The sequence below is a fragment of the Macaca fascicularis genome, chromosome 4 (assembly GCF_037993035.2).
Source record: "Macaca fascicularis isolate 582-1 chromosome 4, T2T-MFA8v1.1".
NCBI classification, from domain to species: domain Eukaryota; kingdom Metazoa; phylum Chordata; class Mammalia; order Primates; family Cercopithecidae; genus Macaca; species Macaca fascicularis.
Window position 1 is genome coordinate 129,800,962 of NC_088378.1, and position 19,728 is coordinate 129,820,689.

Genomic DNA, 19,728 nt, shown 5'->3' on the forward strand with positions numbered 1-19,728 from the left:
CTGACAACAGGTGGGGAGTGCAGTGGAGTGGACACAGCTACAGAAGACATACCTTCACCTTCTCGGGGAGCCTTCACTGACGCCCTTGCAAGTAGGCAGGCCCCAAAGGGCACTGCTGTCCTTTACCACCTTGGCCCAGAGATGGACCCTGGATCCTCCTTAGCTGCCCCCAGCATGGCTGAGTCAAGACTAGACCTTTAAACAGGACTTTACTAAAATCCCAGGATTATCGCAAAATGAAAAAACATGGTGTAATGTGTAACTAGATAATCTGGCTTGCTAAGTGTCTTTCCTAGAGAATGTCTCTTCAGGAATGGACTGTTAGGATGCCTCTACCCTGCCACAAGGCTGGGCGCTAACAGAGCCGCCACGTTGGAGCACCTGCCTAGAAGCGCAGGGTCCAATGGGGATGTGCTGCACACACACCCTAGTGCTGATTCATTCCAGGAGCTCCTCTCTCTGTCCTGAGGCTGCCTCTCTCCTCTTCCTTCTCTTGCTGGCTTCCTTTCCTCCAAAACTCCATTTCTATCTGAAACCCCAGTGCGGTTCATCTAAAGGAAATCCTGCTTTTGTGATAAGCCACTCAGGGCCCAGGTGAAGAATGAGGAATGAAGAATTCCTCACCAAGGAAACAAGCCCAGGCAAGACATCCCATCCAGTTCCCTCCCCCTCCTACTGTCCAGGACACTGCTGCCTGGGCCTCATTTCCTGGAGCTCACCTCCACTGAGTGGGGGTTGGACTGGCAAGCTTCCAGACCCCCCCGACCTCAGGTGTCACTTTCTGTCAGGGAAATGGGCAGTGACAACTGGCCACAACAGGATGTGAAAAGGCCCTTCGAGTGGGGCCCAGCAGAGCTCAAGAGGGCAGCTGCCACAACCCCAGAGCTGGCACCAAACCCTTCTCCCCCTTATATCCTTTTGATCTCTGGACCAGAGGGGTCACCTGCTGCAGGTTGGATTCATGGCAGTTTTCCACGCTGCAGTAGGGAAATGCCGTCTTCTCTCTGCAGCTTATCCAAGCAGTTCGATTCTGTTTGGATGTCCTCATACACTTGCCCCTGCTACTACTCGTGACCTCCACAGTCGGGGTGGTGGGTGTCTCCGAACAGGAGGGTGGATGTGGGGGAGCAGGTATGGCTATGCCAGGACCAGAGTTAGGGGTCCTGGCCGTGCTTGGGACTCATGCGTCAGTGCAGGTTCCGCCTTATCAATGGATAGATACTATGATGCGGTAGCCAGAGGCTGGCTTAAGAGACCCAGGGTCCTGACTTGGTCATTATCTCTGCTACCTTAAGCATTCGGTTACCCAAATGGGCTCAGTGTTTGCACCTGGAAGACATGGAGCTGGTATGAGAAGTAACCAATGAAACGATGAACATGGCACCACGTTGGAAGTAGACAAGACTCCTGCAAGTTGTGTTAACAACCCAGCTGTTCCCTTAGAAGTCACAACTCTTAAGTCCCTCAGGCTGTCGCTTTGCTGAACAAATCAAGAAGGGGCAGTTATTCTCATTCTCTGGGTCCCCAGATCCTGGCCTGACCCCTGGGGTCTCCCTAGAGCAAGTCATAATTGCTTCGATGAGCATGTTTGTGGGGCTTGGGGGAGTCGACTTTCAGCTCAGTGTGGCCCCCAACCTTTCCTTTCCCCTCCCCTGGTCACTGCTTCTGGCTCATGGGGTCTACTACAGGAATTTTCCTCTCGAGGGAAGGACAGGGTGTGAGTGGACAGCTTTCCTGGCGGGAAGGGGTGGGTGGGAGCGATGCACAGGAGGGTAACTGCCGCCCCTGTGTTTGAGCCCGCCCTGCCGACAGGGTGTGGTGCACAGATAGAATCAGTTTCCATCACCATCATCATCCAAAGATCATCACCAACATCAGTACATGTTTGCCGAGTGCTGGGTTCTCTTTAGAAACAGGCCCTACCCACCCCTGGGCTGCCCTCAGGAAAGGACAGGATCCAGCATCCTGTCTGGGAGTGACATTTCAGGTCAGACCAGGAGGGGCCCTCCCCCAAGGTCCCCCCGGGTAATAATAGCACTTTACAAGGGTATAAACACAGTCAGCTTTCCACAGGGCCTTGTTATTTATCTTTATCAGGACTCACTGGCGGGATGTTATCATCACTGTACAGAGGAGGAAACAGGCCAAGAGGTGACGTAACTTGCCTCGGGCCATGAAGTTAATTGGTGGCTTGGGCTAGGGCTGGATGCCGGTCGTGTGTCTCCTCCACCCCCCGCTCCCTGCCTGGCCTGAAAGAGCCTCGTTCCCTCAGGTGGGCTGCAGGGAGACTGTGTTGGGTGCTTCTCCCTGGGTTGAGTCCCAGCAGGGGATCACATTCCAGTGCTCCCACATAGGAATCCTGAAATCCAAGGCAGGGCCTTCTCAGTTAACTACAGGGTGACCCTGCTCTCCCCTGGGGCCTGCCCTATGCCCACCTACCAACTCTGCCCCTCTACTCTCATTTCCTCAGAAATGGCTCCTGGTTGTATCGATGGGAGAGGCCAGGGCAGGTGTGCAAGAAGCAGCTTGACTTCACTCGCCCCTGCCTGCCTCTCCGGAGAGCAAATCAGCCTCAGGGGAGGCCCTCAGAGCTTAGGCTCCCTGAGTTCTGGGGCGCTCTCTGACCAATATCTTCAAGGGGCATCCTACTCACAGGTGGGGGGCTTGTAATGAGGCACCTTGGGCCTTCAGAAAGGTATAGGGAGGGCTGAGGCAAGGGTGGGGAGGGCTTCAGGGCTCTGTGTAGTTCACAGGGTACAAGATAGAATCTCAGAGCTTGTAGGGCAGCTAAACTAGGACCCATCCAGGGATTTCTGCAACAGGATTCCTGAAGATGTTTATCTAGTGTTTGCTCACACATTTCCAGGACGGGGAGCTCACTACCTAACAAACCCTCCCTCGACTCAAGTCTTATGAAGTCCCTACAATTCTTCCCATTGGGTCCTAATTCTGCTCCTGGATGGGAGCATGGCTAAGTCTAGTCTCTCTGCCAAGGGTGCTGAACTTTGAAAGTTGGCGTCACTACTTACTAACAACTTGACTCATGCCCCAGTTTCCTCATCTGTCACACAGGCTTAATAACAGTTGTTGTGAGGGTCAAACAAGAGAATGTCTACCCAGCATGAACCATGGCCACTGCCCATAGTAGGTGCTCAGTAAGTGGCAGATGTTATTTTTACCTGAACATGTTTTCTTGCTTGCTTGCTTGCTTGCTTTCTCTCTCTCTCTCTTCTCTCTCTCTCCCCTCTCTCTCTTTCTTTCTTTCTTTTTCTTTCTCTCTCTCTCTCCTCTTTCTTCTCTCTCTCTCTCTCTTTCTTCTTTCTCTTTCTCTTTCTTTCCTTCTTCCTTTCCTTTCCTTTCCTTTCCTTTCCTTTCCTTTTTCCTTTCCTTTTTCCTTTCCTTTTTCCTTTCCTTTCCTTTCCTTTCCTTTCCTTTCCTTTTTCCTTTCCTTTTTCCTTTCCTTTTTCCTTTCCTTTTTCCTTTCCTTTTTCCTTTCCTTTTTCCTTTCCTTTCCTTTCCTTTCCTTCCTTTCTCTTTTTTTGAGATGGAGTCTCACTCTGTAGCACAGGCTGGAGGGCAGTGGTGTGATCTTGGCTCACTGCAACCTCCGCCTCCCAGGTTCAAGCGATTCTCCTGCCTCAGCCTCCCGAGTAGCTGGGATTACAGGTGCCCGCCACCACACTCAGCTAATTTTTGTATTTTTAGTAGAGACAAGGTTTCACCATGTTGGCCAGACTGGTCTCAAACTCCTGACCTCAAGTGATCTGCTGTCCTTGGCCTCCCAAAGTGCTGGAATTACAGGCATGAGCCACCACACCCGGCCCTGAACATGGTTCTTTCCAGCATGGCTAGGTGTCTACCGCTTTGTGTTCTAGTTTGACCCAGAACTGAGTACCCAACTTAGCATAAGTATAATGTCCAAGTTAGCACTTTACTGGCCCTGTTGGCTTTTGGGCCCTTAAAGCTGATCCTGACCTGAAATCACCAGGTCTCCACTTAAACAACTGCAGCATTCCTCACCCCTGACCCCTTCTATGTTGGAGTCCTTGGCTTGTTAACTGTCCATTCATTCAGGTGACATTTCTTCTTGATGACTGGAGTCTGTTCCGGAATTTAGAGGCACTAAATTGTCGCTAAGACAAGTGAAGAGTAGAGAGGGGTGGCTGGGGGTGTCTGAGAGAAGTGTCTGGGAGGAGGGTCTCCGCTGAGGGTGGATCGTGAGGCTGGAGTACCTGGAGCTCTCAGCCAAGTGCTTCTGGGAACTTGGTTCTGTGAGCCCCCTGACAAGAAGGTCTTCTCGCCACTTGTTCTTTTTCTTTCTTTCTTTCTTTCTTTGAGACAGAGTCTCACTCTGTCACCCAGGCTGGAGTGCAATGGCATGATATCGGCTCACTGCAACCTCCACCTCCCAGGTTCAAGCGATTCTCCTGCTTCAGCTGGGATTATAGGCACCCGCCACCACGCCCAGCTAATTTTTGTATTTTTAGTAGAGACTGGGTTTCACCATGTTGACCAGGCTGGTCTTGAACTGACCTCAGGTGATCCACCCACCTTGGCTTCCCAAAGTGCTGGGATTAAAGGCGTAAGCCACCGCGCCTGGCCTCGCCACTTGTCTTGCTTCACCAGGTGAATCACTCTCTGGGTCTCTCTGGGCTCTTGTTTCTCTCAGGATGGTCATTCCTTGCAGAGTTGCCTGTGGAAAGGAGCTGGATGAGTGACGCAGGCAAGTGAGAGCATCACCTGCGTTCCAGGTGCAAGTTGTCATTAGGCTCACTTTTTTTTTTGAGATGAAGTCTCACTCTGTCGCCCAGGCTGGAGTGCAGTGGTGTCACCTTGACTCACCGCAACCTCCGCTTCCCAGGCTCAAGCAATTCTCCTGCCTCAGCCTCCCGAGTAGCTGGGATTACAGGCTCCCACCACCACGCCTGGCTAATTTTTGTATTTTTAATAGAGACAGGGTTTCATCATATTGGCCAGGCTGGTCTCAAACTCCTGACGTTGTGATCCACCTGCCTCAGCCTCCCAAAGTGCTGGGATCACAGGCGTAAGCCACCTTTCCCAGGCCATTAGGCTCACTTTTCAGGGATCATTAGTATAATGACTGAGTTAATGGGTGGGGGCAGGGAACCATTAGCCCTGCTGATGAAGGGGAGTGTCCACAGCTGTCTCCTTCTCCCTGCACTTTACCCCCTTAGCTGGAGAGGCATGATCCCTTGGGAGTCCTTCCATGTTGCCTACCTCCACCTGTCCCCGTTCAGCCTGGCCTGGTTGCCCTCTGGGTAACAGTGTCCCAGAAAAAGTGTGTGGGGTGACAAAATGGAGAACTGGGGGCTCTGGCTGTCTGGGGGAAAATAAATGTAAATTGTAATTAAATTGTTCATTTTGACTGTGTGCTGCCTGGGCTGGAGAGAGCTGGGCAGCTGCTGGGGAGGAGGTGGGAGCAGCAATGGCAGGTGGGGTGCAGGACATCAGGCTGAGGGGTGTGTGGGGTGGGGAAGAGTTACCAGCGATCCTTTGAGACTCCTTGTCTCTCTGGTCCAATGGGCTGGTGCTGGCCACTTTCCCCAGTGAGCTCCTGTCCCTGGGATTAAACAGCCTGAGGAACATCAATTTTTTTATTCATGGGGGTGGGGGAGGGGGACACAATGTACAGTCACACAAGTATAATGGCTTTGATTTCCCACACACTGGACACAGTGGGCCCAGGATACAGAATCTGGGTTGTGTGGGCTGAGTCCAGACAAAGCCCTGACTCCTCAAAGCTTGCAGTCTAGTTGGGGGAATGAGGATCACACCAGACAGGATTATGGGACACGTGCCTCTGCCATTTGGTAGCTGTGTGACCTCAGGCAGATCGCTCAACCTGTCTGAACCTGTTCCCTCATCTATTAAAGGGAACGAATGACTTACCCCATAATATTGCTATGAGTTCAATAGGAAAACACACATAAATCGTTCAGTGGGTACTTGGCACAGAGCCCCAAGCTTTGTTATGGTTGTCACAGTAATAAGTGATGTGGAGAAGCTTCCTGAAGGAAGTGGACCACGAGCATGAGGAGGACTTGGGGACCAAGAGGGAAGTGTGGGCTTAGCAATTAGCCTGGTGGGAGGGCTGGTGGGAGGGCAGTTGGGAGGGGAAGGACTGGGCTGTTGGGAGGAGAGAAGCAGATGGGGCGTGAGGTGGGAGGGCTGGCTTAGGGGTGGTCAGGGAAAGTGGAGGCGACTACAGTTTCCGGGCTGTGGAATGGCGGGCTGTGTGCCTGCATGGGTCAGGCTGTGGATCATGAGGAGGCGTGGCTCAGACCAGGTGTGGACATTCACTCACCATTCACCCAACACATATTTTTGTTTTTGTTTTGTTTTGTTTTGTTTTTTGAGACGGAGTCTTGCTCTGTCGCCCAGGCTGGAGTGCAGTGGCCGGATCTCAGCTCACTGCAAGCTCCGCCTCCCGGGTTCACGCCATTCTCCTGCCTCAGCTGGGACTACAGGCGCCCACCACCTCGCCCGGCTAGTTTTTTGTATTTTTTAGTAGAGATGGGGTTTCACCGTTTAGCCAGGATGGTCTTGATCTCCTGACCTCGTGATCCACCCGTCTCGGCCTCCCAAAGTGCTGGGATTACAGGCTTGAGCCACCGCGACCGGCCCTGTTTTGTTTTAATTTTTTTTTGTTGAGACAGAGTCTCATTCTGTCACCCAGGCTAGAGCACAGTGGCGTAATCTTGGCTCACTGCAACCTCCGCCTCCCAGGTTCAAGCGAGTCTCCTGCTTCAACTGGGATTACAGGGACCCGCCACCACGCCCAGCTAATTTTTGTATTTTTAGTAGAGACAGGGTTTCGCCATGTTGGCCAGGCTGGTCTCGAACTCCTGACCTCAGGTGATCTGCCCACCTTGGCCTCCCAAAGTGCTGGGATTCCAAGCGTGAGCCACCGCACCTGGTCTAATTTTTTCTTTTTTTAAAATCTTAATCAGACTCTGTCTGCTATTCATAATCAACATGTATTTATGGAGAGCCTGCTAACGTGCCAGGCACTGTGCTGAGTGCTGGGGACAGAGCAGCAAGGAGGACAGATACAGGGCATGCCCATGTGAACTTACATTCTTCTGATGGTGAGGCGATTAACTAGCAAGTATTAGTACGTTAAGTTTAGGGAAGAGATAACTTTAAAGAAAATTTAAAAGGAAGCCAGATGTGGTGGCTTCTGCATATAATCCTGGCAACTTGGGAGGCCTAGGTGGGAGGATCACATGAAGCCAGCAGTTCGAGACCAGCCTGGGCAATATAGCGAGACGCCATCTCTAATATATATATATAAATTTTTTTTTTTTTTTTTTTTTTGAGAAAGGGTATCACTCTGTTGCCCAGGCTAGAGAGCAGTGGCAGGATCTCAGCTCACTGCAACCTCTGCCTCCTGAGTTCAAGAGATTCTTCTGCCTCAGCCCTGGAGTAGCTAGAATTACATGTGTGCACCACCATGCCAGGCTAATTTTTGTATTTTTTGTAGAGACAGGGTTTCACCATGTTGACCAGGCTGGTCTTGAACTCCCGACCTCAAGTGATCCACCTGCCTCAGCCTCCTAAAGCGCTGGGATTACAGGTGTGAGCCACCATGCCCGACCTCTAAAAATATATATATATATATTTTTTTTTTTGAGACGGAGTCTCGCTCTGCCACCCAGGCTGGAGTGCAGTGGCCAGATCTCGGCTCACTGCAAGCTCTGCCTCCCGGGTTCACGCCATTCTCCTGCCTCAGCCTCCTGAGTAGCTGGGACCTACAGGCGCCTGCCACCTCGCCCGGCTAGTTTTTTGTATTTTTTTTTTTAGTAGAGACGGGGTTTCACCATGTCAGCCAGGATGGTCTCGATCTCCTGACCTCGTGATCCGCCCGTCTCGGCCTCCCAAAGTGCTGGGATTACAGGCTTGAGCCACCGCGCCCGGCCTAAAAATATTTTTTAAAATAGAGGCTGGGTATGGTGGCTAATGCCTGTAATCCCAGCACTTTGGGAGGCCGAAGTGAGAGGATCACTTGAGCTCAGGAGTTCAAGATGAGGCTAGGCAACATAGCAAAACCTCATCTCCACTAAAGATTTAAAAAAAGATTAGCTGGGCATAGTGGCATGCTCCTGTGGTTCCAGCTACTCAGGAAGCTGAGGCAGGAGGATGGCTTGAGCACAGGAGATTAAGGCTGCAGTGAGCTGTGTTAACACCACTGCACTCCAGCCTGGGCACAGAGGGAAACCCTGTCTCAAAAGAAAAATGCACAAAATGTGGTTGAGTGTCGGGAATGGGCATGTCAAGGAAGACCTCTCTGGGGGGGTGACATTGAAGCAGAGATTTGAGCGCAAGACAAAGGCCGAATGAACCGCTGAGGGAAGGAAATTCCCAGCAGAAGGACGATAAGTGCAAAGGCACGATAGGGGAAATGTGCTGGATGGGTTCAAGGAAAAGCAAAAGGGTGAAAGGAGGCCAGTGCAGCTGTCAGAGGGAAGAAATGGAGTGAGCTGGGGATGAGGACATGAGGAGGATTCATGCCCTCGTGAGGACCAGGACCTGGGGAGGCCTGCAGATTTTACTTTAAGAGCAATAGGAAGCTATTGGAGGGTTCTGAGCAGATGAGATCTGGCTTAGGTGTTTGTTTGTTCGTTTGTTTTTGAGACAGAGTCTCGCTCTTGTTGCCCAGGCTGGAGTACAGTGGCGCAATCTCAGCTCTCTGCAACCTCCGCCTCCTGGGTTCAAGCGATTCTCCTGCCTCAGCCTCCAGAGAAGCTAGGATTACAGGCATGTGCTACCATGCCTGGCTAGTTTTGTATTTATAGTAGAGATGGGGTTTCTCCCCCTTGGTCAGGCTGGTCCTGAACTCCCGACCTCAGGTGATCCGCCGGCCTTGGCCTTCCAAAGTGCTGGGAATTACAGGCGTGACCCACCGCGCCCAGCCAAATGTTTATTGTATAAGCACCCCAGTACTTGGTAATTTGCTACAGCAGCCCAAACTAGGACAGGAGGCCACTGCTATAACCTACAGAGAGATGATGGTGGCTTGGAATTGGGTGGTGGCAGTGGAAAAGGGGAGAGGTGGACAGATTTGGGATGTATTCTGGAGGTGGACCCAATAGGACATTGACAATCGAAATATTGGTAGGAGGATATGGGAAAAGGAAAAAGAAGATTAAGGAGGACTCTGAGGTTTGGGGTCTGACAACTGGAAGAAGAGAGAACTTTTATTGATATGGGAAAGGAATTTGGGGGTAAGAGGAACAGATTTGAGATGGAGGCCTGAGGGGACAGGTCCCTTGACACTGTGACCCATCCCTGGAGCCAGAGACTGCAGAGCAGGTCCTTCAAGCACCGCCAACTCAGAGCTGACGTCCCCACCAGCCCCACACTCCTGGGGGCCAGGCCAGGCCTTATGGAGGTCCCACCTCACTGCTCCTGTCCCTGTGATTTGTCTTCTGCTGTCTGCTGAACCTGTGACCAAGGGTGACCCAGATGCCAAGCGCCACCACACCCCCAGGGCTTTGGGACATGCAGCAACAGTGCTGTGGGTGGAAGGGCATATTCATGTCCAGAGCAGGTCTGGGGAATCAGCAGAGAGAGTACAGCAGAAGTGAGACAGACACCCTGGAGGACAAGTCCCTGGGGCCTCGGGCCTAGCACTAGGCAGCAGTGACACATTCTCCTACAAAGGGACAAAGTGGAGATCCTCAGAGATCCTCCTGAACTTCAGGATTGGAGACTTAGCTCCCTGGAATCTGAGCAGGACTCAGGGAGGGTCCCCGGACTTGGCAGGAAACAGGCACAGTCAGACGGACACCTCCCAGGTAACCTCAGAATCAGCAAAAGGGGATCTTCGGCAGGAAATCAATGCACGTGGCTTTAAGGCTCATCTAAGGCCTCTGGATCCTTTCTCTTCCCCATCACTATGGGGTGCATGAAGACCCCCTGAGGCTGGGGGTCCCCCTATCTGCTCTAGTTCTCAGTTTCCCACACTGTACAATGGGCACACAGAGCCAGGCCCTCTGGATGTTGGGATGTTGGGAAGGGTTGATGTGCTATACATACCTACCAAGGAGCATCCCTCTGGAGGCTGCGGCCCCAGCCCCTGTCGTGGGCCCCTGGTGTCCCACACTAGGAGTCTCTGAGCACAGGGAGAGCCGTGGCCAGTGGCACACTGCGGCTCATAGGCACACCTCTCCAGAACCCAAATAGATTGGCCAGGATCTGAGCTGGCTCCAAGGACCTGGACTGTAACCATATCTGTATGAGGCTTGACTCAGGGCCACGGGGTGGAAGACATAAGGGCCGGGCCTAGAGCCTCCTGAGCCCATTATCAGTGTTTGGTTTGGGACTTTTGCATTAGGCTCAGTTCCTGCTCCTTATCCAGGCCCTGGTGATTACATTCTCTGGCCTTTGATGTGCCGGAACCTGGACACTGGGCTCTCCCCTTTCTGCCACCCAATCCTCAAACCCCAGCACTTCTCAACCCCACCCAGAGAGACCTAGTCTGGGACCATGTCCAGCTCAGTCCAAACAACCCCTCCTCTATGGCCTCTCTTACCTGCACTGCCTCCTGCTGCCCCCACCAACCCCCACAGGGTGTTGGGAGAACATGGCATAGGAGCATGGGTTCCTCCTGGCGCCTCTGGAACAGGTCTGGGAGCTCCCTACCAAGAGTCCTATCCATACCCGCCCCCCCAGCCAACATCCCTCCCCTGCCTGGATCTTTCCCCCTGCTTTCTTCAGGGCTGCTCCTGCCTTCCCATTTCCTCCTCAATAAAGGCCCCTCTACCCTGATCTGCTGCTTCCTAAGCTCATGGCTGGGCTAGGGTGAGGTCTCTCCCTCCAGCTTTGGTGAAGAGGTGGAAGCTGCCCATGAGCAAGTGGCTGCTCCTTGCCCTCATTGGCTTCCATTTCTCTGAAGGGCTGCTCTGGTACAGAGTCAGGGGGTGATCAGGGGTGGGGACAGAGGTGTCAAGTGTGAGTGTACTCCAGGCCTGGCCTTTTTTTTTTCTGAGACAGGGTCTTGCTATGTCATCGGGGCTGGAGTGCAGTGGCTCAATCATAGCTCACTGCAGCCTCGACCTCCTGGCCTCAAGCAATCCTCCTGCTTCAGCCTCCAGAGAAACTTGGACTATGGGTGCATGCCACCATACCTGGCTAACCTGCCCAGTCTTGAAAGACATCAAAGTTCAGGAGTTCCTTCCTTCCCTGTATCCAGGGATTAGATTAGATTTCCCTTGGAGCAGATTAGATTTCCTGCTCTCATACGTCATGTTCAACCCTGTCTCCCCACTGAATCCATCACTGATGGCAGCAAGAGATGATTAAATAAAGCAGTGAGACTGTGGCCCATCTCAGCCCCAGGCCTCATGCTAACGTTGGCTGGAGAGCCTTAACTTGTGGTTGGCTGGACTTAAGAGAAACTGGGCTATGAGTGAAATCAGCTGAACTCCCACCTGCCAGGGTCCTGCTAAAGAAATGCAGGGGCGGCTCTCACTTACAGACTTCCTGAAGAAACACCAGCCTGACCCTGCCAGCAAACATCTCAACACATCAATGACAGAGGCTTATACACTGCTATCCGGTAAGATAATAACACTGTATTGTTACTGTACCTTGTCTAAGTTTAGACACACAAATGCTTACCGTCGTGTTACAGTTGCCTAAGGTATTGAAGACCACAACACGCAGTGCTGGTCAGGGTAGGAGCAACAGGCCCTACCACACAGCCTAGGTTTCTGTAAGTGCGCTCCATGATGTTCACACAGTGAAGTCTCCTAATGACCCCTCTCTCATAATACCTTCCTGTCATTAAGTAACACATGACTGCCTATACACCTGAGAGGGTCAGGCTCTGCCCACCCACCTGTCACCACCCAGCTCCTCACAGGGGTGACTCATTTCTTACTGTGTCACCAAAGCTGAATGATGCTGAGTCCTGAGAGGACATAGCCCTGTCCTCAGGGAGCCCCAGTCTGAGGGAGACGCAGTGCCGTCCTCAGGGAGCCCCAGTCTGAGGAAGACATACAGCCCCGTCCTCAGGGATCCCCAGTCTGAGGGAGACACAGCCCCGTCCTCAGGGAGCCCCAGTCTGAGGGGAGACACAGCCCCGTCCTCAGGGAGCCCCAGTCTGAGGGAGACACAGCCCGTCCTCAGGGAGCCCCAGTCTGAGGGGACACAGCCCCGTCCTCAGGGAGCCCCAGTCTGAGGGAGACACAGCCCGTCCTCAGGGATCCCCAGTCTGAGGGAGACACAGCCGCGTCCTCAGGGAGCCCCAGTCTGAGGGAGACACAGCCCGTCCTCAGGGAGCCCCAGTCTGAGGGGACACAGCCCCGTCCTCAGGGAGCCGCAGTCTGAGGGAGACGCAGCGCCGTCCTCAGGGAGCCCCAGTCTGAGGGGAGACTCAGCCCCGTCCTCAGGGAGCCCCAGTCTGAGGGAGACGCAGCGCCGTCCTCAGGGAGCCCCAGTCTGAGGGGAGACTCAGCCCCGTCCTCAGGGAGCCCCAGTCTGAGGGAGACGCAGCGCCGTCCTCAGGGAGCCCCAGTCTGAGGGGAGATATCTTAAAGACTCAAGACAGTGGGGAAGTCATCTGTCAAGGTCAGAGCCATGCCCTGTGGGAGCTGCTGAAGGGTGGGACTGGGGGTCAGTGTGGGCCTGGGGCCCAACTCACCCTCAGTGGCTGAATCTCTCTCCCCAAATGTATTACTCTGGGGAGATTAAGCTGGGGACACCCTCAGAGCTTTATGATCCTCTTTGGCATGGACTCAGCCAATCTGGCGGTGCCGTCAGTCTTCTGTGAATGCCCAGCTGTCGTGCGTGCTCATCTAGAGCCCACAGGAGGGAGGTGTCTAGAGCTTGTGGGAGAAACAGTCCCTCCCACCTGTGGGCTGCAGCAGTAAGTCCCAGAGTGGCAAAAGGCATCATTCTTGTCCTCCTGAAGCTTCCAGTCTCTTCAGAAAGGTCAGGAGCACAGGCAGGGTGAGCAGCGCAGATTGTAGGCCGTATGTTTCATGATGTCCAATATAGAGTTCAAAAAGAAGCCCCTCGGCTGGGTGCAGTGGCCCACGCCTGTAATCCCAGCACTTTGGGAGGCCGAAGCGGGTGGATCACCTGAGGTCAGGAGTTCGAGACCAGCCTGGCCAGCATGGTGAAACCCCGTCTTTACTAAAAATTCAAAAATTAGCTGGGCCTGATGGCGCATGCCTGTAGTCCCAGCTACTCATCGGGAGGTTGAGGCAGGAGAATCGCTTGAACACGGGAGGTGGACGTTGCAGTGAGCCTAGATCACACCACTGCACTCCAGCCTGGTGACAGAGCAAGACTCCGTCTAAAAAAAATAAAAAAGAGAGAGAGAGGCCCTTTGGAGGGCTGGAGATTCAGGAAGGGCTACATGGAGGAGGCAAGGTGGGAAGAGCCACCAGAATTGGAAGTGGCAGAGGCAAAAGGTGAGGGCACCAGGCAGGAGAAGCCACAGGAGCCAGTGTGGCCTTCGGCTCACCATTTAGGAGAGCACAGGGTCCAGGGTGGGGTGTAGGTCACCACCGGAACCAGATGGCGCTGATGTGGGGTGAGGGGAGGGGAGGCGCAGTATGGGCCTGATGTACATGCCTTGCTCCTAACAGCCAGGTACAGGCGCCACTTGGAGGGCCATCCCTTCTCCCTGTGGCCGTCTCAGCAGAGGCCTGGGCTTTGACGTTGTGACTATAGGTGGGGGCAGGCGGCCAGCCAGTGCCCGACTGAGTTGGGAGTCCAGCTTCCTTCCTGCTGAGAGGCTGCGACATCCTGGTTCTCCTGAGGGCCACCCCCAGTGGATTCCCCTCCTCTCAGTGGGCAGACCCAGGGTTTGGCCATCACCAACCAGGAGTGTGGCCTAAGCTAGAGGGAGCTGGACACCACCTTCTAAAGCATTCCCTTTGATGGGATAATGGGGTTGTCCTATCCATCCATCTCTGCAGCTGGGGCCACTGCAGTCACGGATGGATGGCCTTGTTAAGTGGAACCTGATTTCAGAGTCGTGGTCAGTTTCTATCTCAGCAGGTGAGAGAACCCTTTCCAGGAGCTTCCTCCTCCACTCCTCCATGCTTGATCTATCTCTGAACAGAAGCTTCTGTTCACAGTACCACAGCCAGGGACTGTGTGGGTACAAGAGAAGCAGGATAGTGACAAAGTGGGCCAGGGCTGCTGGGTTGATTCAGAGAATGGGCTCCTGACATTGGGGTCTGATCACCTTGCAGCTGCCTCCTCCCAAGTCTGTGTCTTTGGTTTCATAGCCAACAGGATGCAGTTACTGCAGGAGAAGTCGCCTTTGGGAACATGAACAGCCAGCTGTGCACAGGCAAGGCCCACTGGAGCCCTGTGAATGCCAGAGTTATTGGAAGGTCACTTTGCTTTAACCCATTGCGTCCATAAAATCACAGGTGGAATGCACCTGTTATATATGTCTGCAAAATGTATTATGACAAAAACATGGCCATTCAAAGGAGGTCACTCATCCCTATTTCACGTGAACTCTCCTCTGCGTCTTTGCCATTGTGAGCTATGTTATGATGGGTGAATATGTGGTCTCCCCAGCAGCCCAGGACTCCCTGAGAGCAAGGACTGCCTCCCCTCGTTGCCACTGGGGTTCTCTGAGGACTAGTGTTCTGTCTCCTTTCTTCTCTCCCTTCTCCTCCTCCTCCTTCTTATTCTTTCTTTCTATCTATCTATCTATCTATCTATCTATCTATCTATCTATCTATCTATCTATCTCTGTCTATCCTCAGAGACCTTTGTTCTGATCTTCTTTTTAAAATGTGATTGGCCAGGCGCGGTGGCTCACGCCTGTAATCCCAACACTTTGGGAGGCTGAGGTGGGTGGATCACAAGGTCAGGAGTTTGAGACAAGCCTGGCCAACATGGTGAAACCCCGTCTCTATTAAGAATACAAAAATTAGCAGGGCACGGTGGCAGGTGCCTATAATTCCAGCTACTTGGGAGGCTGAGGCAGGAGAATTGCTTGAAGCAGGGAGGCAGAGGTTGCAGTGAACCGAGATCACACCACTGCACTCCAGCCTGGGTGACAGAGCAAGACTCTGTCTCAGAAAATAAATAAATAAATTACTTAATAAATAAAATAAAATGTGTTTTTGGCCGGGCATTGTGGCTCATGCCTGTAATCCTAGTGCTTTGGGAGGCTGAGGTGGGCAGATCACTTGAGGTCAGGAGTTCAAGACCAGCCTGGCCAACATGGCGAAACCCCATCTCTATTAAAAATACAAAAATTAGCTAGGCGTGGTTGCATGTGCCTGTAGTCCCAGCTACTCGGGAGGCTGAGACACAAGAATTGTTTGAAGCTGGGAGGTGGAAGTTGCAGTGAGCCGAGACGGCACCACTGCACTCCAGCCTGGGTGAGAGAGTGAGACTCTGTCCTTAAAAAAAAAAAAAAGCCGGGCGCGGTGGCTCACGCCTGTAATCCCAGCACTTTGGGAGGCCGAGGCGGGCGGATCACAAGGTCAGGAGATCGAGACCACGGTGAAACCCCGTTTCTACTAAAAATACAAAAAATTAGCCGGGCGCGGTTGTGGGCGCCTGTAGTCCCAGCTACTCGGGAGGCTGAGGCAGGAGAATGGCGTGAACCCGGGAGGCGGAGCTTGCAGTGAGCCGAGATCCGGCCACTGCACTCCAGCCTGGGCGACAGAGCGAGACCCCGTCTCAAAAAAAAAAAAAAAAGTGACTTTATAAAAATTTTGTATTGAAGCATAATGGATATACAGAAAGTTGCATCTATCAAGATTACAGCTCACTGACTTCTCACAAACTGAACATACCCACAAAACCAGTACACAGATCATGAAACAGAATGTTATCAGCATTCCCCAAAGATCATTTTTCCTTTTCATGCCCTGCCTCTAGCCCCCTGCCCAATTTATTTATTTGTTTATTTATTTATTTATTTATTTATTTATTTATTTATTTATTGAGACGGAGTCTCGCTCTGTCACCCAGGCTGGAGTGCAGTGGCCGGATCTCGGCTCACTGCAAGCTCCGCCTCCCGGGTTCACACCATTCTCCTGCCTCAGCCTCCCGAGTAGCTGGGACTACGGGCGCCCGCCACCTCGCCCGGCTAATTTTTTGTATTTTTAGTAGAGACAGGGTTTCACTGTGGTCTCGATCTCCTGACCTTGTGATCCGCCCGCCTCGGCCTCCCAAAGTGCTGGGATTACAGGCTTGAGCCACCGCGCCCGGCCCCCCTGCCCAATTTAAAGAAAAAGATTAATACTCAGCTGATAGTAAGGGCCGGCTCTGTGCTGGCACATTCATAACCAGGGCCTTATTGAATCATTATGGCAAGCCTGCAGGGTAGGTATTATTCCATTCTACAGTCAAGGAAACTCAGGCTCAGAAAGGGTAAGTGAATTGTCAGGATCAAAGTATTCATAGGTGGTGGAGATTGGCCTTCTAAAGTTCACTGCATGTCATACATCACATTCCTTAATATGTGCATGGAAGAATGAGAGAAGAATTTGAATAGAGTCCACAAGTCATCAGATATAAATCTATGTGGATATATCTGATATTGTTTTCCCAGAAACATCCCTTACTTCTTCTGGGAACTCCTCCTGTCCACACTCTTCAAAATGCTTCCTGAGACAGCCACCAAATTCTTTTTTTTTTTGTTTGAGACGGAGTCTCGCTCTGTCGCCCAGGCTGGAGTGCAGTGGCCGGATCTCAGCTCACTGCAACCTCCACCTCCCAGGTTTACACCATTCTCCTGCCTCAGCCTCCCAAGTAGCTGGGACTACAGGTGCCCGCCACCTCGCCCGGCTAGTTTTTTGTATTTTTTTTTAGTAGAGACGGGGTTTCAACGTTAGCCAGGTTGGTCTCGATCTCCTGACCTCGTGATCCGCCCGTCTCGGCCTCCCAAAGTGCTGGGATTACAGGCGTGAGCCACTGCACCCGGCCAGCCACCAAATTCTTATATGATCCTACCTGCTGGCCATAGTTGACTGATTCAGGAGAGGACACCTGACCTCTGATGGGCCAATCAGAGAACTTTCCTGGGAATTTTGGATTAATTATTTCTCTGGAAATGTAAGACTCAGCTGCTGTTGGTCAGTTACATGGAAAAAGCCAACCTACCAGAAGAAAGAGAGAGAGGAGAGAGGGCAAAGCAAAGAGAAGCGGGAATGAGAAATGGAGAAGGGGTCCTAGTAGTGTTTGCATCTCAGATTCTAGCTGATCCTAAGGCTCCACCCTAGCCCTCCCCTTCCTGAAGCTGGGCTGCTCTGCGAAATGCACCTTCATCCACCCAATACAACCTCCTTTCCACCAACCCAGAAAGGAAGCAGTCATCTGCAAGCAAAGGTATGTTAATCAAGGACCAGAGGAAAAAAAAAATAGTTTATCTGTCCATTCATCCGTCTAGACATAACAGAGATCTATTTTCAGATGTTTGAGATACAGACAGATAAAATGGACTCCTCTGTATTCTATCATGGTAGAATGGGAATAAGGTAACCTATGTTGTGTGATTGTTGTGAGAATTGCAAGATTAAACCCGTAGAAAGTACCCTGCCTGGCACATCCTCAGTGATGGAATATTTTGGCAGGAGTGTAAGAGCCCATTTTAAAACCCTGGGTTCAGTTCTTCCTTAGAGTAGAGTCCTAATTAATAAATGTAGAAGGAATGATGGAAATAGAAAAATCACCAGCACCATTGTAATGACTATTGCAAGCATGAACCAGTAAGGGATGCTAAAATTAATGGGCAGAATGATGAGAAACAGGATACTTGCTTAGCCTCAAAGTATCTCTCCAGAAGATACTTAATCATTACCAGTGGAAAATGGTAACTTTACTGCAGAGAAATCTGGTAGACCTCACCTCACCACACGATCCAGGTTAAATTAGCAGTAATAAGACACATCAATATCATGTATGTCCTGGTACGGTGCACTGAGAAGGGCACATCTCTGTGGCATACTTCCCAAAATGCATGCCCTTAATCTCATATGAGCACACATGAGAATAACCTAAATTGAGAGGCATTCTACAAAATAACTGTAGCAAGATCAGGCCAGGCACAGTAATTCTGTAATTATGAGTTACAGGCATGTAACTCTCACACCTCTGCAAGAGACCCCACTACTAGTATTCCTCAAAAGGTGCTCCTTTAACCTCTGCTTGAGTGACTCTGAGAATGGAGGGCTCACTATTCTACTCCTTTGGATGATTTTTAGCTTGTGAGCCCAAGTGCTATTGATAGCAGTGAGAAATTGGAAATAACCCAAATGAATAGGGCCAGGTAATCTTAGCTACCAAGATGATAGAGCACTGGGTGGCCACTGAAAGTGATAAAAATGTGGCCTATCTTAATGCACAGAAATGTGTATATGCAGTAATCCAAAGTGACAAGGGCAGAACAATAGTTGCCTTTACACAATGATCACAGCTATGTTCACATCTCAGTGTGTACAATAAGAGCTGGAAGATAATTTAGAAGGCCACAAATAGTTGCAATTTTGAGTTGCCTTGATTTTTTTAAAAAGTGACCTATGTATAGAATTTTAAATAAATTTAGTATGCAGAATTTTATTTCTTTATTTTATTTTATTTATAATTTTTTTTTGAGACTGAGTCTCACTCTGCTGCCCAAGCTGGTGTGCAATGGCACGATCTCGACTCACTGCAACCTCTACCTCCTGGGTTCAAGTGATTCTCATGCCTCAGTCTCCCGAATAACTGGGATTACAAGTGCCCACCACCACACCTGGATAATTTTTGTATTTTTAGTAGAGACGGGGTTTCACCATATTGGCCAGGCTGGTCTCAAACTCCTGAACTCAAATGATCTGCCTGCCTTGGCCTCCCAAAGTGCTGGGATTACAGGCATGAGCCACCATGCCCAGCCTAGAATGCAGAATTAAAAAAAAATCCTCCATTAAGGGACTTGGGGATTGTCATGTCATGATTGATTGAGAATGTCTGCATGGAACATTAGATAGGGAGGGATTCTAAGGCCATGTTTGAGCCCCGTGGGAGTGACATGCTTGATTAGTGATGTCTGCCAATGGTGACGAATGAGCAGTGGCAGTGTGCATGCTGGGTAGTTGCCACCTCTTCTAGACACATTCCCATTCCTATTGTTATTTTGTCGTTTTTGTAGACCTTCTGAAGATGAGTTTGTGATATTGAAGGGAACATGTGCAGGAAGAAACCTCTTCCAGTTAAAAGCTTTAGGATTTTGAGTAAGTCACTGGAATATAAGATGGTATGAAACAAATACCTTAAGGGAACAAAAGCAAAATTCTCCACAATAACAGTCAGTTTGAGAGTAGGTGGGCTCAATAGAGAAGACTTCGTGGCATTCGTGCTGGGTCTTGAAGGATGAGGAGGTTTTACAGGTGTCTATGCTCAGGAAGTGTATTTCAGATGGAGGGCATAGCGTGGATAAAGGCATGGAGGTGAGAAAATAATAGGCCTCCTGGGGAGAAAGAAAGCAAAGTGTATATGTAGGTTAGTTGTAAAAGATGATTTTGGAAATGTAGGAAATGGAAAATGTCCTGAATGCCAAGATAACAAGTCTGAGTTTTATTTAGATAGCGGTGGGCTTCTGGTGAGTTTTCATGCAAATGATGCTTGAAGGAAATGAGACTAGAAGGCGCCAAGAAAAAGCCTGGGAACTACCACCATGAGGGGACCTGAGGACCCAGAATTTGACAAAATCCTCTAGGGGCATAGGCTAGCAATCAG